Raw genomic sequence first — 13761 nt, 5'->3', positions numbered from 1 at the left:
GTCTGACTAAAAAACACCCCAAATTTCTCTCCTGTTGTCATGTTTCTGGTTAGTGTGTACTCATGACATCTAGTGAGTGCCTAAGAAATACAGTTTAAAAAAAAAAACAAACCTCAAAATCCAAAAACCCCAAACCCAACAAATCCTAAACATAATGAAATAATGAAGGAAAACCATAAAGAAAAAGCATACAATGAATTTTTGAAGCTATTCCTTATAAATATTTAATTATGAATTTTCTTTCATTCTTGTTTACTTTCAAATGGCAACAAATTAGTTTTTTTGTATTAATCTGGAAAAAATATCAGGATCAAGATTGTGAATCTCTTTTTTGATGGTAGGACCGGTGACATTCTCTGCACCTGACACATTTGAGAAATGTCTGCTGTGTGAACGTGACTCCTTTCAAAGGCCACTGCACCATCAATCCCTCTCCATGGCTGCTTCCGTGAAGGAGCCTGAGCCTACTCTGAATGCCGTTGAACCTCTGCTGTCTGTCATCCCATCAGGTCCTCCTCTTCAGTTACTGCGCAGATATGCAGCGTGCACTTTTGGGGATGGCACACAGTGGACTAGGAAAGGACACAGAGCTCTGTTGTACCAGTGCATATATTGTAAGGAAGTAGTAACACTGCAACTGCTTTGCTCTTTTATATTCCAGGCAACACACTGATGAATATAATTCATAATGAACATATTCAACATTTTTTCTATCAGTTCAATACATTATTCATAAATATTAGAGATGGGAAGACTGGGCGGGTTCTGGAGTGCAGATCTCCTCTTTGCACTTGCATTTTCCTCAGGTGTGGATGCTAGCCTAAAACCAAAATCAAAACCAAAACCAAAACCTAAGCTAAAATCCACCAATAATTACAAAAGAAAAGAAAACAACCAACGCACAAGAAAAGCAGAGAATCCACAGGTTTTATATGTAGACAGGAAAATTCAAAAGCCTGTCCAGAATTCAAAATTCTGGCCAGGGTATGGGACGGGAGGAGTTGGTGTCTCTATGCAGGCAGGAACCTGAGTGTGACTGCCTAAGCCAGGCAGTCCCAGAGAGGGGAGTGCCACTTTCTCCCCTTGAGCTTGGAATTCAAGGCAAAGCCTGAGTTCTTGGCCAAGTGTTCACTGTTTGACTCCGCAACCTGGTGTAGATTTGGGACTCAAATACTCCAGATAACTGTATTATCTGGACTCGGGGTTCCCATGGAAGGGAGGAAGAGAAGATGGATAAATGAATAGAGAGTTAAAACTACTAGAGAGCGCTCCCTGGGATTATGTGCACTATCAGGACGGGAGGGAGGACTTTGCAGATGCTCCTGTCTCTCTAGAGGACTAAATGCATGCATTTTCATATTCTCAGCAGCTGGTTCCTGTTGAATGCCATCAGGATGATTCAGCCACCCACCAGGAACACCAGTAACAGCAAGTGCACACACAAAAGTCTGCAAAACTTTTTTCTTTTGATGCCAACACTATTACTCCGGCAAAGTTGAAATCCTTCATTGAATTAGCAGCTCTCCAAAATGTGACCTTGTTTTCCTCACTAATACTAGTCACATAAGTGGAATGCTGGCAGATTTAAAGGCAGCTTTCTTCCTGACTTGAGAACGCCATGATGCCAGTCTATCCTTTGCATGACCACATTGTGTACTTCATTTTCTCACCAACACTTGGAAGGACCAACATCCAAATGCACCCAATTTCCCTTGTGTGCTACCCTTCCTACAGCTGAACCCTTGCATTTAATGTTAGTTCTATCTCTGTCTTTATATGCTTCAATTAAAAAATCATTTCCATAGTTTTAGTAGTTTTTCCCCTTGTACAATATGTGATTACATCTTTGGAAAAACAACAATGTGTACAAAAACTATAATGACCATAAATCTCATTAATCAAGAATTACAATGCCATACTCTGGACAATTAAAACTTCCTTTCTTGTCTCCTCTTCAAATTTAGCTGAGATTACACCATTAAGAGAAGAAAATGCCAAAGATGATAGCTAGCCATCACCAAGCCTCATTGCTATATTTTCAGGTCTCCAAAGTAAAATCTAGGAACATTCAGTATAGAGTCAGGTGTTCTCAACGGCCATGAAAATATATGGCTGAAGAGGGAATCTATAAATGTAATGAATACACAATTGGCTTATAACAGATGCAAGCAAAATGAAATTTGAGATCTTGACCTGCTCTCCAACGTCCAAGTTTCTAGTTCAAGCCACAGACAGAGCTATAACAAGCTCATTAATCACATAACCAGGAATACAAGCAGACACTGTGGGGATGCTACAAAGAGCCACTGCTAATGGCTGAAGGTCTATGGGGAACCTGAAACACAACGTGGCGCTGAAAGTCCACAGAGAGTAACACTGACACCTTTTATGGTGTACTTGGAGCTGGTACTGGCTAAAGGTGACCACCACTGGCTAAAGCTCCTGAGAAAATTTAAGGTAGGGAGGGAAGAACAGATGGAATATAGGCTTGTATAAGGAGAGTCTATACACTTTTATCCAGATCCTATTATGTAAAAATCATAGTGTACATTGATCATTGAGATAACAAACTTAATTTATGGCTTTAAGGATTATATTAGTAGGGAAAACCCTAGAAGTGGGAGAGTACTAGTTACAGTAGTAATGAAACTGACACTGAGTGGTAACTGTGTGCTAGACACATTATAGATGACATTTCCTAGGCTCGTTATACTACCCAAGCAAGCTGCCACTATCTTCCTGTTTACAAAGATGGAAAATGAGGCCCAATAAAAGTATATACATTACCCCAAATTATACAGAATTGTTTTTTTACTTTACACAAAACCCAGCAACTAGTCTATGAAACAGAATATGTCAAGAGTCACTAAAATATACAAAGTACCATAGACATTTAGGAAGGAGGAGTTGCTCCTGTCTGCGACTCTTTGGAGAAAGAGACGAGAAGAGGTGGGGAATGCTGAGGAGATAAGGAGGGCCCAGCTTGTACTGGGCATCAGCTCGGTGAGTCAGCACTGCCTGGTTAGAGAGTCTGGGAGGCAAATGCATGAGGTGCACAGCAGAATCCTAGGGAGGAAGGTTGACTTCTTTTGAAAAGGAAGTTGTGACTGCAAAGTTCTTTCCTCCCTGCCGTCTTCTTTTCTTGTGTTTGGTGGGGTCAGGGAGTAGTGTAAAGTTCAGTGGCCTAGGATATGCCTGGTGCTTTTTAGTATCTTCCAGGACACAGAGGGTACCTCTGCCCCTGCCACATTTATGGGGAGGTTCTTGGTCCCAAGTCAGGAAGCTGAAGGCTCCGTGCCTTTGCTCTCCTCTTCACTTACATCTGGAGTACTGGCTCTGCCTAGCTCTGCAGGTTCATCTGGGGCAGGAGGGCACAGTGGTCAGGGAACTTCCCTTCACATCTCACTTTTACCTTTCTCATTCTGAGAACAATCTTCCATTGTGCCCCGTGTAAGTTTTCTGATTGGAATAGTTAATGGTTTAATTCCAGATACAATCACTCTGTTAGCTTCTCCGTGGAACCTGCAGCTCTTCCCTCTTTAGAACCTATGCTTCCCAGGAACCAGTGTATAGCAGCCCTGGTCCAGATAAATCAATGCAGCTCCACTTCCTCTGTTTTAAGATTTCCGGTTGCAATTCTGTTTTCCAAATACAAACCACACACCCATGTGTGTACATACACATGAACATACACACATAGGTATTAAATTTACATGGTCTTACATCTTTCCACCATTCTTTCACTGAGATACCTTAGGTCTCTCCATTCTTTGAGATACAATGATTCTGAGTCTATGATGCTGACATTTGCTCTGTGGATATTTAAAGCACAACAACCTGTTCTAGCAGCTGCACTGTTTAAGCAGATGTGTACAACAGCTCTTTACAACCATTATCACACTGGTCAACCAATGCTTATGATGTTATTGTAATTCCCTGGAAGAGCTGAATTCTGTCGTTGATTACACCCTATAGGAAAAATGCTGCCTCTTTGGAATGAATTGACTCCACCTTTGGAATGGACCGACTCTTCTTTTCCATATCTATTAATTCTGTACCCGGCCGCAAGCTTCAGACGCCTCCAATAAGTAATGATCAGTCCCCACCCGTCCCAGCTCCCGTGCCTCTCTGTTGACCTTGCTCATGGAGTTCAGGCTGATGGATGTAATCACCCATGCTTCACTGTAGTTCCATTCGTCATGGTGCTTGTTAGAATTATCATCATTCCTACTGCACCTTAGTCAACATAGTAAATGTGTTTGCACATAGTTGTCTTTATTTCGTCAGCTAAGTTTCAACTACATGTGTCATTTTACATGATCAATAAATAACCTGTCAGCCAAATGACTCTGATATAGTAATAAAAGATTGCTAATTGGGAACAAAATCTGAAGATCTTGAAGATCCACAGGTTCAGAATTTATTAATGTTAACTTAGTCCTTCAGAGTAATCTATTAAAACAATAGATATAAAATATGTACAATATGCATCTATATATTTCTTGACTTTAATGAATTAAAAAGCATTTAAGTATTTTTTTAAAAAAATATTAACTCTGATCCACACTGACCATTCATTGACTTTCTGACGTAGCCTAAAACACTCTTTTGCTTTCCTTAGAGCCTGGTTGTTGTTGTTGTTGTTTTCTTTTATAGTATGAAGGCTGTAGAGTGGCAATGTACTCTACTGACAATGCACACACCTTTTAACTTTTGTTCTTTTTATGTTCATAGTATGTGCATGTGTATAAATAAATGCACAATACTTTAGCTCCAGAAATGTTTATCCCAAGCTCTGAAAACATAGCTTAAATAATACACTGGCTAGCTGGCATCTCAGCGTTGCTGTTTATGTTATAAGGCTTATAGTATCACCCTATAAAAGATATATTCATTTATTTCATGTTTAATCTAAAGTGCAGAGTTTCGGGACTGGGAATGGATTGCAGATTGTTCTCTCCTGGTTAATTTTGGCTTTAAGTATATTGATCACTTTATCATTTTCTTGTGTTAAACTGCTTTAAACACAGCACAAATGTTACTCTCATCATGCCAGAAATGGGGTTGGAATTGATTTTGAGTTTCCATTAATTTTACTCTTTGCTCTCTATGAGAAGTTTTTCACTTGTTTAAACTCAGAAAGATACTTTTGTTCAAAAGATGTGTCAGTGCGATGACAAGGGAGTCTCAGCTGGGAACCTCAGATGTCTACAGAAGCAAGAAGTTATCAGATTCACTGCCATGGACTTTGCTGAAATTAGTGAAGACTCATTCATCCTAATGCAGTTTCAAGGGCTTCCTCCCGCTTCTCTTCACAGAAGTGCTCAGCAAAGCACACATCTCCTAAGAAGTCCGCCTGATTGGTCTGGGCTGGCACTGTTTCAGTGTTTGGCCTACGGCGGCTGCTTAGGAATAATTTTCTCTCATCCTCTCTATTTTCCTGGACTGTATCAAACTCAGACACGTGGTGTGCAAAGGAAACCCAAGGCCTTTAAAAATGCTATTTATTTTGGTAGTAAGGCCATTGCCAGTTCTATTTTGGCCAAATGATCTTATCAAGATTTAACAAGAGATTCTCAATAACACCTCTAATCTGTGAGAAGACATTAGATCAAGGAAGATAATTTATCCCATCTTGCATACATCTACCTTCCTTCCTGGCACCAAGGAGGGACAATGATCAAACTTAGTATTGGTACTGAAGATAATACAAAGTGACAAGAATGCTATGGCAATTACTCATTTTGATTAATTTAAAAATTGATAAATAAGTGGGTTTTTTTCTATATTAGAGCAGACACTAGAGATCCATTTTCAGTCACTGTTGGGTATTTCTGCTCCTATAAAGGCACCTTACAAATCTGCTGCGCCGTCCACAGTACTGTCACAATTCAGAATTGTGACATTTTCGTCAGATTCTCTAGACTAACTAGATGAAACAACTGCATTTCAGCATTAAGATTCCTTTTCGGAGTCAAATAAAAGGAGAGCCGTACAGTTCAAACAGCTTGAAAGGCTTGTCACAAACACAGCCAAACCTGTACACATTATCTGTTTTTCTAGGTTTGGAGTACCAGTCTATAAAGTACCAGTCCCTTGTATGGAAACTGTTTGGGTTTCACTTCACACTTAGGAGTATTCAAACCCACAAGGAGAAGTTTAGATAGGTAAACTTCACTTCCCACCCTCTCTATCTTTACTGCTCCCCTGCAGTTTTGTGTTTCAGAACACATGCTTCATGCCTTTAAAAAGTGCCAGGAAATCTCTTCCTGCAGCTACACAAGCTTTGGTTTTATGTATGTATCATGACACACCTTAACACAGAGTCCCAGCAACTGCAGTGGGACGCTAATTTAAATCCAGACTTAGGGCGAAGAGCTCCATCTACTGAATCAGTTAGCTCCTCGCTGGCACCCTAGAGTTATCCCCTTCAGTACTCTAACACTGAGAAGCCCTGGAGAGAACAGAGAAGTTACAGACATGACCGGCAAAAAAACTAGCTGTGAGCCTAATGCTCTTTTTGATATTTCCCAGATGCCCTAAGACCCCTTTCCTTTGTCCTTCCCAGTTTTCAAAGCTTTCCATGTTTCAATATAGAACAGAAGCGGGTGCTCTGCCATGTGAACCATCTCTCAGAAGCAATAGAAAGCCATTGGCATTGAAGGGAGAGCCTCAAGTAAGTGAAGGAAAGATACACGAAGAAAATCCCTGTCCCCGGCAGACTGAATAAACCAGGAAAATTCAGAGAAAAGGATAGCCTCCTTACCCCCTACCTTGTATGATTGCTGAAAGGCTCCAGCCCCTAGGATCAGCTCTCTGGGCCCCTCCTTGGCTGCACAGTGTTGCTGTGGCATTGAAAATTTGCTGTGGCTTCCTAAGATTATAGGGAAATGCTCCAGCAAGCCCAAAAAGTCACAAACAAAAATTCAAAGGAAATAAAAAAACACCAAAAAAAAAAAAACCCAAAAACCCCAAAACCAACAACAACAAAAAATCCAACCCACCAGCATAAAGCAGCCGATTTTATTGGAGAAGGTCTTGGCATGTTCCTCCATATGCCACAATTTTCTTTGGTCCTTCCTAGGTCTATGATCAGAAAACTCATTGTGCCATCCTTACTAGCGCCGTTTTTCTCAGGGTTGCTGATGGCACAGAATGGACAAATGGATCCAGGAGAAGCAAGCTAAAGAGTGTAGATATGTCCTGCTCACTTGAAAGCTTTCTAGGAGACCACAGTTTTACAAGTTTCTTTTTCAGAATATTAGTGACATATAGAAACATATACTCTGTCTAGCTTAGAGAAGAATAAATCAAAATTAAAGAAAAAAACCAAACCACTTGTTAACACACTAACAGATACGGAACACAGCAAGTGGTATCTGAATAAACTTCAGCATTAATATATCTGCATAAAATGGAGGAGTGTAAAACCTATGAAATATAAATTAAGGTAACTTAGAAGGATATAAATACACGTTTATAAACATATAATAATCAGATAGAACTAACAGTTTATAGGATTTTAAAATTATAGAAAAATGATAAAAGTTCACGGGTTCTTTTTCTTTTATATAAAATAGAATTAACATAAATATCAAGTGTCTTTGTGTATCTTTTATTGTACATGTAAGTATGCATTAATATGTTTATATATAACTATACACAGACACACACACACACACACCTGCATAAAGTTATAGCGATTGGCAATGAAAGGTAGTAGGTTGAAAGAAAGTTAAAACTCTGAATTACTTCGAAGTGGGTTTGAAAATATCAATAGGCTACCTATTGGCTTCTTAATATTTCTTTTTTAACACGCTGAATTTTCAAATTTGATCTTAAAGCACACAAAGAAGACGGAATTAGAAAATCACTGCATAGCAAAATATATTCTGTTAAAATCTGATCAGTCACATTTATTATAATGTTTAAAATTCATGAACTAAAAATACAAAAACAAAACAAAACAACAACAACAACAACAACAACAAAATCCAAACAGCTAATTAGATTTGTTTTACAAATCTTTTCAAGACAAGTTCACTTCCCAGTCACAAGTATGAGAAATTTTATCCTCGAGGGTAACTTGTTTGAATAGTTAAAAAGGCCTCCCAAAATGAAAACCAAATCTCCACCATGACTATAACAGAGAGCTAATGACAAACTACACTCGAGCAGGAGCAATGGGAACTATGAAGCTTACGAACAACAGTGCAGACCTCAGAAGATGCCTACATGAGACAACAGCACACCGAGAGTGGAGATAAAGCTTTCTGGAAGTGGGAAGTGTTTCCACTACTGACTAGAGAGACTGTTCCTCAGCAGCTATGACAACACACTGAACCAGCAAGAGCACCTGGGTGTGTATCTGCAGGAGGAAAGTTCAGGACCAACTGAGCAAGAGGCCAGTCCAATTCTTTTGTCACTTGCCTTTGGAAGGCTGGCTTAAAAAAAAAAAGCCTGTACAAAAGACACATGTGTTCCTTTTCGGGTATTATAACAGGCCCACCTAGATTTAGCTTTCGATTCCAGATGAGCTCAGACATGTTCAGACTAGCACATCTTTGCTCTGGAAGCACTGAGCTGCTAGCATTTTGCTGGCAAATTCGCGGATCCCTAAATTTATGCACAATAGATGCCCTTAAATCTGCAAATCTTCTGTTTCAGGCAAATTCTTCCTTGAGTTAAAAATGTTTCCCCATTTACTCTGCTAGTAATAAGCCAGAAAGTTAAGGCAGGCAACTCATACAGGAAAGAAAAGTTGAATAGTACTTACCCTAAGTACAGTGTGCGAGCCTTAGAGGGCAATTCACTTTTTCTCTAGGATAGTTAGAAGGGTATCCAGGTCTGAGCTCAGCTCCTGCCCCTTTCCCTTCTGGAAAACTGAGGAGACTCACTGAAGGTGCCTCAGAGAAGAATCCCACAAACCGACAGCCTTACCTGTGGCCATTCAGAAGATTGCATTGGTGTGTATTTAAAACTATGAATAAAGTCAGAGACAGCGCATGCTCAGCAGGCAATTTAAAAATATTTATAACATTGTTGTCTCGAAAACAAATTTCCTCAAACAAAGCAAAACTCACATTTCTTACCCATGCCAAGTTTAACGTTCTGAGACAGAGCTGTTTTGGAGTTTTCCGTTGGGGGAAAAAGGTTTCTAAAAAAATTTTTTTTTGAGCTGAAAGAGAATAGTTCTCCCTTCCCTTTTGGGTACTCTTAAAGGGGTGGAATAAATTTCTCTTCAAGTTTCAACAAAACTCACAATTGGTTATATATATATATATATATATATATATATATAAAGACATTGCACATTAAAGGTCCATGAGAAATAATTTCAGAACAAATAACAAGAAGCTAAAATCTACAGGTCTGAAGGATGTAGCAGTCACCTGAGTCTTCAAAGCAGTCTTGTGTGTTGTAACACAAAAACATACACATACAATCAGAATCTAATATGTTCAGTATGGCAAGAATAATGTATAGACCACCTTAGGCATACCGAGAGAAGTTATGCTTTTTTTTCTAACTAAAATCTGAACTCTCCAAAACTAAAAAAATACATCAAATTATAGGGTAAATTCAGCAAGAATTGTCAGTATAATTGCACAGCGAGCATAGAAAGATAGCTGATCACACATTGGTCAGCTAAATTTTGAGATACATAAAATAAAAATTCGATTGAGTTAAGGTTTTAAAAGTACTAATTGCAGCAAAACTGCCCGTCTTTCTGCAGTTTGGGAGTTTCTCTCTCCCTGCCTTGAATACCCTAAGTACCCCATCTACCACCTATCACCAAACCCTGACCGAGCAGCCAGCGCACACATCTCAAAGGCCTTATTTAAATCTCTTACTTAATCTTAAGTCTCTGAATAGATTGCAACTCCTGCTCCACTTTCCAGTGGTGCTCAGCTGGCCTCACAAAAGCGCCACAGACATATCCTTAACTATCTCGGATGTTTTCAAGCTCAACAGAGGGTGCCAAAAAGAAAAGAAAAAAAAAATCAAAGATCGGAAAAAAAGTTTATTAAAGTGAAAGCAGAGCCCAGATTTGGAGAAGTTGCCTCTACTTTTATTTCCCTCACAACTCCGCACAGGTGTTTCCTACCTCACGCTGCTGTGCACGCTGCTGAGGAGGAGGGGTAAGTGAGGGTGGGGGAGTGGGCCAAGGTCTGACCAGCAGGCACAGGAGCTGCAGCCTCCTGTGTTAATGGATGTGTTTAAAAATGGACCCCAACCCCCCAAAAGCCTGGAATGAGGTTTCTTTTTGGCAAATGATTAAACCACTATACTGAAATAATTAAAGCTTTGTCCTTAAATAAAGCATCCGATCAACAGAACAAAAACAAAGATAAAAACTGCACACACATATGCATGCGTGCACACACTCTGACACACAAATACACAAAACTAGCGGGTGAAGGGAGAAGGAAATTAAATAAAAGAAAACAAACAGATCCTAACAGGCCATTCTCCAAAAAGAAATCTAAATAAAAAGTCATATGATATCTGATAGTGCAGGACACGTCGCCAAGAACCAGAGCGGATTGCCTCCAGGAAGAAAGGGCCAGTGTATTCCAGCTCAAAGAGCGTTTCTTTCTTCCTCCTCTATGTTCCCCTTTCTCCTCGACTGTTGAGTGTGTTACTCTCAGGTCAGACCTACGAAGAATCCCAGAATGACAGCTATCACCTCTCACTGTTCTCTCCCCTCACAGCTAGCTGACGGGGCTGCCTGACTTGGAAAGGGGGGGGGGCTACTGCTGCGTTCAGCAACAGCCTCTTCCTCTTCCCAGTCCTCCCCCTGTCCCTCTCAGAAAATCCTCTGGCCACCCCAAACAGCAGACAGGGAGAGAGATGAAGGGTGAGGAGAGGACACTCACAACCCACACCCAAATATGCAGGTACAACAGCTGCAGTAACAAAAGGATTCAGGAGAGGGGAAAAAAGAGAAGAAAAGAAAAAGAAACCAAGCAAAGTGTGTGTGGGGGCTGGGGTGGGGAGCAAGGGCAGAAAAAAAATCCCCAAGCCTCTTGCCTTTAAGCTAAAACTTTTTAAAGACTTAGTTTCTTTTATTTTTAGTGAGTGACTTTCATTTTAGGATCGTTTACAAATTCTACAAAAATATAGACATTTGAGTGGAATTCAAGAATTTCCCTCAAGAAAACATGCAACTGTGACAAGTGACCGGCCCTAGAAATTTTGGATTTGCCCAGACTTCCCTTACTTCTAGTATCTTCCCATGAGGTCAAGTACTAGCTCGGCCACCCAGTGCCAGGCTTAATTTGAGGGTCATTACTGAAGGAGCACACACATAGACGGTTCCCGAAAAGACCCCTTGTTATCAAGTTACTTCAAACACAAGGCATTCAGCCCTCCCAGCCAGGAGGGCTGACTAGTGAGGCGTTGCCCTCTGCCCCATAAGCACTGTGCCCTTTAGAAACACAGATAGACGTACAGTTCATACACACGGGAAAATATATGTACCTCTAGTTTTTCTTATAGTGTCTGGCCCCAGGGATAATGAATGAGTTTTATTTTTCCATAAATGGGAAGAAGAGGAGAAGGAGAGAGTTTCTGACTCGTGAACAACTGTTGTAGTTGTTTCCCTCTGAGCCACACTTAGGTGCTCAGCCTAGTCTGCATTTTCAGGGTTTTGTGGTGGCGCTTGTAGCTATTTCCCCTCTGCTCAGTTTAGTGTCCATTATGTACCTCAAATGATTACCAAACGACACTCAAAATATAAACACATTAAGAGCAGAACTTTCGGAAAGAAAGCATTTCCCTGGGATTATAAGTTAAGGATATTAGTATAAAAATATAAAATGTACAGCATGTATTAAAAGATAAACTGTTTACTATACTTTGCACATACAGTTCCCATCCTGATTTCTCTTTTCTTTTGTTAGAGGATTAATTTGAAAGTGATAAGCATTCTGGAATGTTTGCTATAAACACAAATTCATAGTGGAAATACATACGCATAGGCAAAACATCAAACAGAATACAAAGCTACGTGGCAATCAGAATTGTTGAGAAAACCTCCGTCTAGATTTCATTTTGCTTGAACTAATATATCATAGATGGGACAAGTAATGTCTCTGGGGGATTTGGTAATTTATATCATAGAAACAAAATATAAACACCTACTCCCTTACTACCTCTCCTTTATAACTGACAAGTGACACAGAGATGCCCTTTACACAGATGGATGCAAAAACTTGGGAGATCAAATGAGCTGATGTACCCCACTGGTATTTTGGGAGCTCCAATTCCATAATTAACTTTTTAACCCAAAAAAGTGGCAAAAGTAGAGGATGTTCTTGCCCCTAAATCAATTATTTGATGGACTCTCATTCTTTCTTCCACAAGATTTCAGGGACACAAAAATGGAACAGACATGCTAAGAGAAGATGCACCCTGAGCAACTTTTGCAGTGAGTAGGGAAAGAACAGCAAAGCGGGCAGAGGAGCAGTTGAATTTAGAAAGACTAGAGGAGGAGAAAAGAGCAACACAGCCAACTTAATTAGTCATTCCTTTTAATTTTTCATGTATATATGTAGGGGTGATGGAGAGAAAAGATAACTAGGTTTCTTTTGAATGTCTTTGTGTTTTTATAGAGTAATGTTCTGTTCCTGACTCTTTCTTTTTAGGCAAAAAAACTAATAAAAATAGAAAAACATATATCAGACATTAAGCCCCCCCTTCCCTTTGTAAAGAACTCTTTGTTCTCCAGTGAAAATGCTGAAAAATCCCCGGGCAGCTACTCCCTGAAACAAGTGCAAAACACTTAGAGGCTTTTGGGCTGGCTGGGAGCCAGGAACCCTCCCGCTGTCTGGTTAGAAGAGGAAAAAAAGAAGAGAGAGGGGAAGACGGATGGGGGAGAGGGAGAGACAGAGAGGGAGAGGGGGAGAGGGAGAGAGAGAGAGAGAGAGAGAGAGAGAGAGAGAGAGAGAGAGAGAGAGAGAGAGAGAGAGAGAGAGAGAGAGAGAGGAGAAATTGGAGCTTCCTTTTAGCAGACATAGGAAGCAGCGTTTTTTCTTTTTCTTTCTTTCTTTTCTTTTTCTTTTTTTTTTTTTTCAAAACTGTCGGTCAAGCGTTAAGTAACTCCCGTCTAAATCCACCTGCTAGAAATGAACTTGGGTACCCCCCAGGGGTGTACAAAGACAGGGAAGACAGTAACACACTCCACACTCTCTCCCACCCCCCGTGTACTGCTTCCATTCTCCCTGCTCCCATACACAAATGCCCACAGCTTCTCACGCCGCCCCTCTTACCCCCCAACAACAAACACAGCAAAATACATGCTCCCTCAGTCTCCTTAAAAAAAAAAAAAGCCTTTCCACCTCGGTTGCGACACAGTGATAAGGGGTAGAACATCTCATACCTGGTGTGAATGCTAATCAGTCAGGAGTTCTCCTTTTCCCAAGACAGGGAACTGTTTCCTTCCAAATTTATTAGAACCTCCTCCACTGCCTCTTTGAAAAACCTTCTTTGTCACCCTCTCCCAAGTCCCGATACTTCTTTAAAAAAAAAATGGCTTCGGAGCTCCTTCTATTCTTGATATTGATTCTCTCTCTCTCCCCCCACCCCTCCTCCTCTCTCCTGTCTGTGTCTCTTCTGAGTGGTCTATTGATAAGTCCCTGGAGGCACTGGGTCAGCCTGCCCGTAGGAAACCAGACACAATGCACAAATCTCCGAGTGCCATTCTGCCATCAGCAAGCAGACCACGTTTAGGAGAGAGAGAGAGGGAAAAAAAACAGT

The 13761-nt window shown here is 40.5% G+C and overlaps 1 protein-coding gene across 32 annotated transcripts in view; it reads right to left on the bottom strand.

Moving 5' to 3' along the window:
• Positions 1-13761, bottom strand: part of Zbtb20 (zinc finger and BTB domain containing 20) — a 765654-nt gene that overhangs the window by 119749 nt on the left and 632144 nt on the right. For 2 of the 32 annotated variants that reach the window (XM_085832265.1, XM_085832274.1), the window contains one exon: positions 8777-8940. The exons of 27 other annotated variants lie outside the window; for them this stretch is intronic. The gene's annotated coding sequence lies outside the window, so the exon portion shown is untranslated. Of the gene's footprint in view, positions 1-8776; positions 8941-13384; positions 13728-13761 lie in introns of those variants that run through there. 3 more of the 32 variants (XM_085832276.1, XM_029470533.2, XM_029470532.2) reach the window with 2 other exon arrangements.

This window comes from Mus caroli, unplaced genomic scaffold, assembly GCF_978045245.1.
Source record: "Mus caroli unplaced genomic scaffold, Mus_caroli_1 scaffold_17, whole genome shotgun sequence".
NCBI classification, from domain to species: Eukaryota; Metazoa; Chordata; class Mammalia; order Rodentia; family Muridae; genus Mus; species Mus caroli.
Note: the sequence above shows the minus strand (reverse complement) of the source record. Positions and strands in the feature narration are given on the sequence as shown.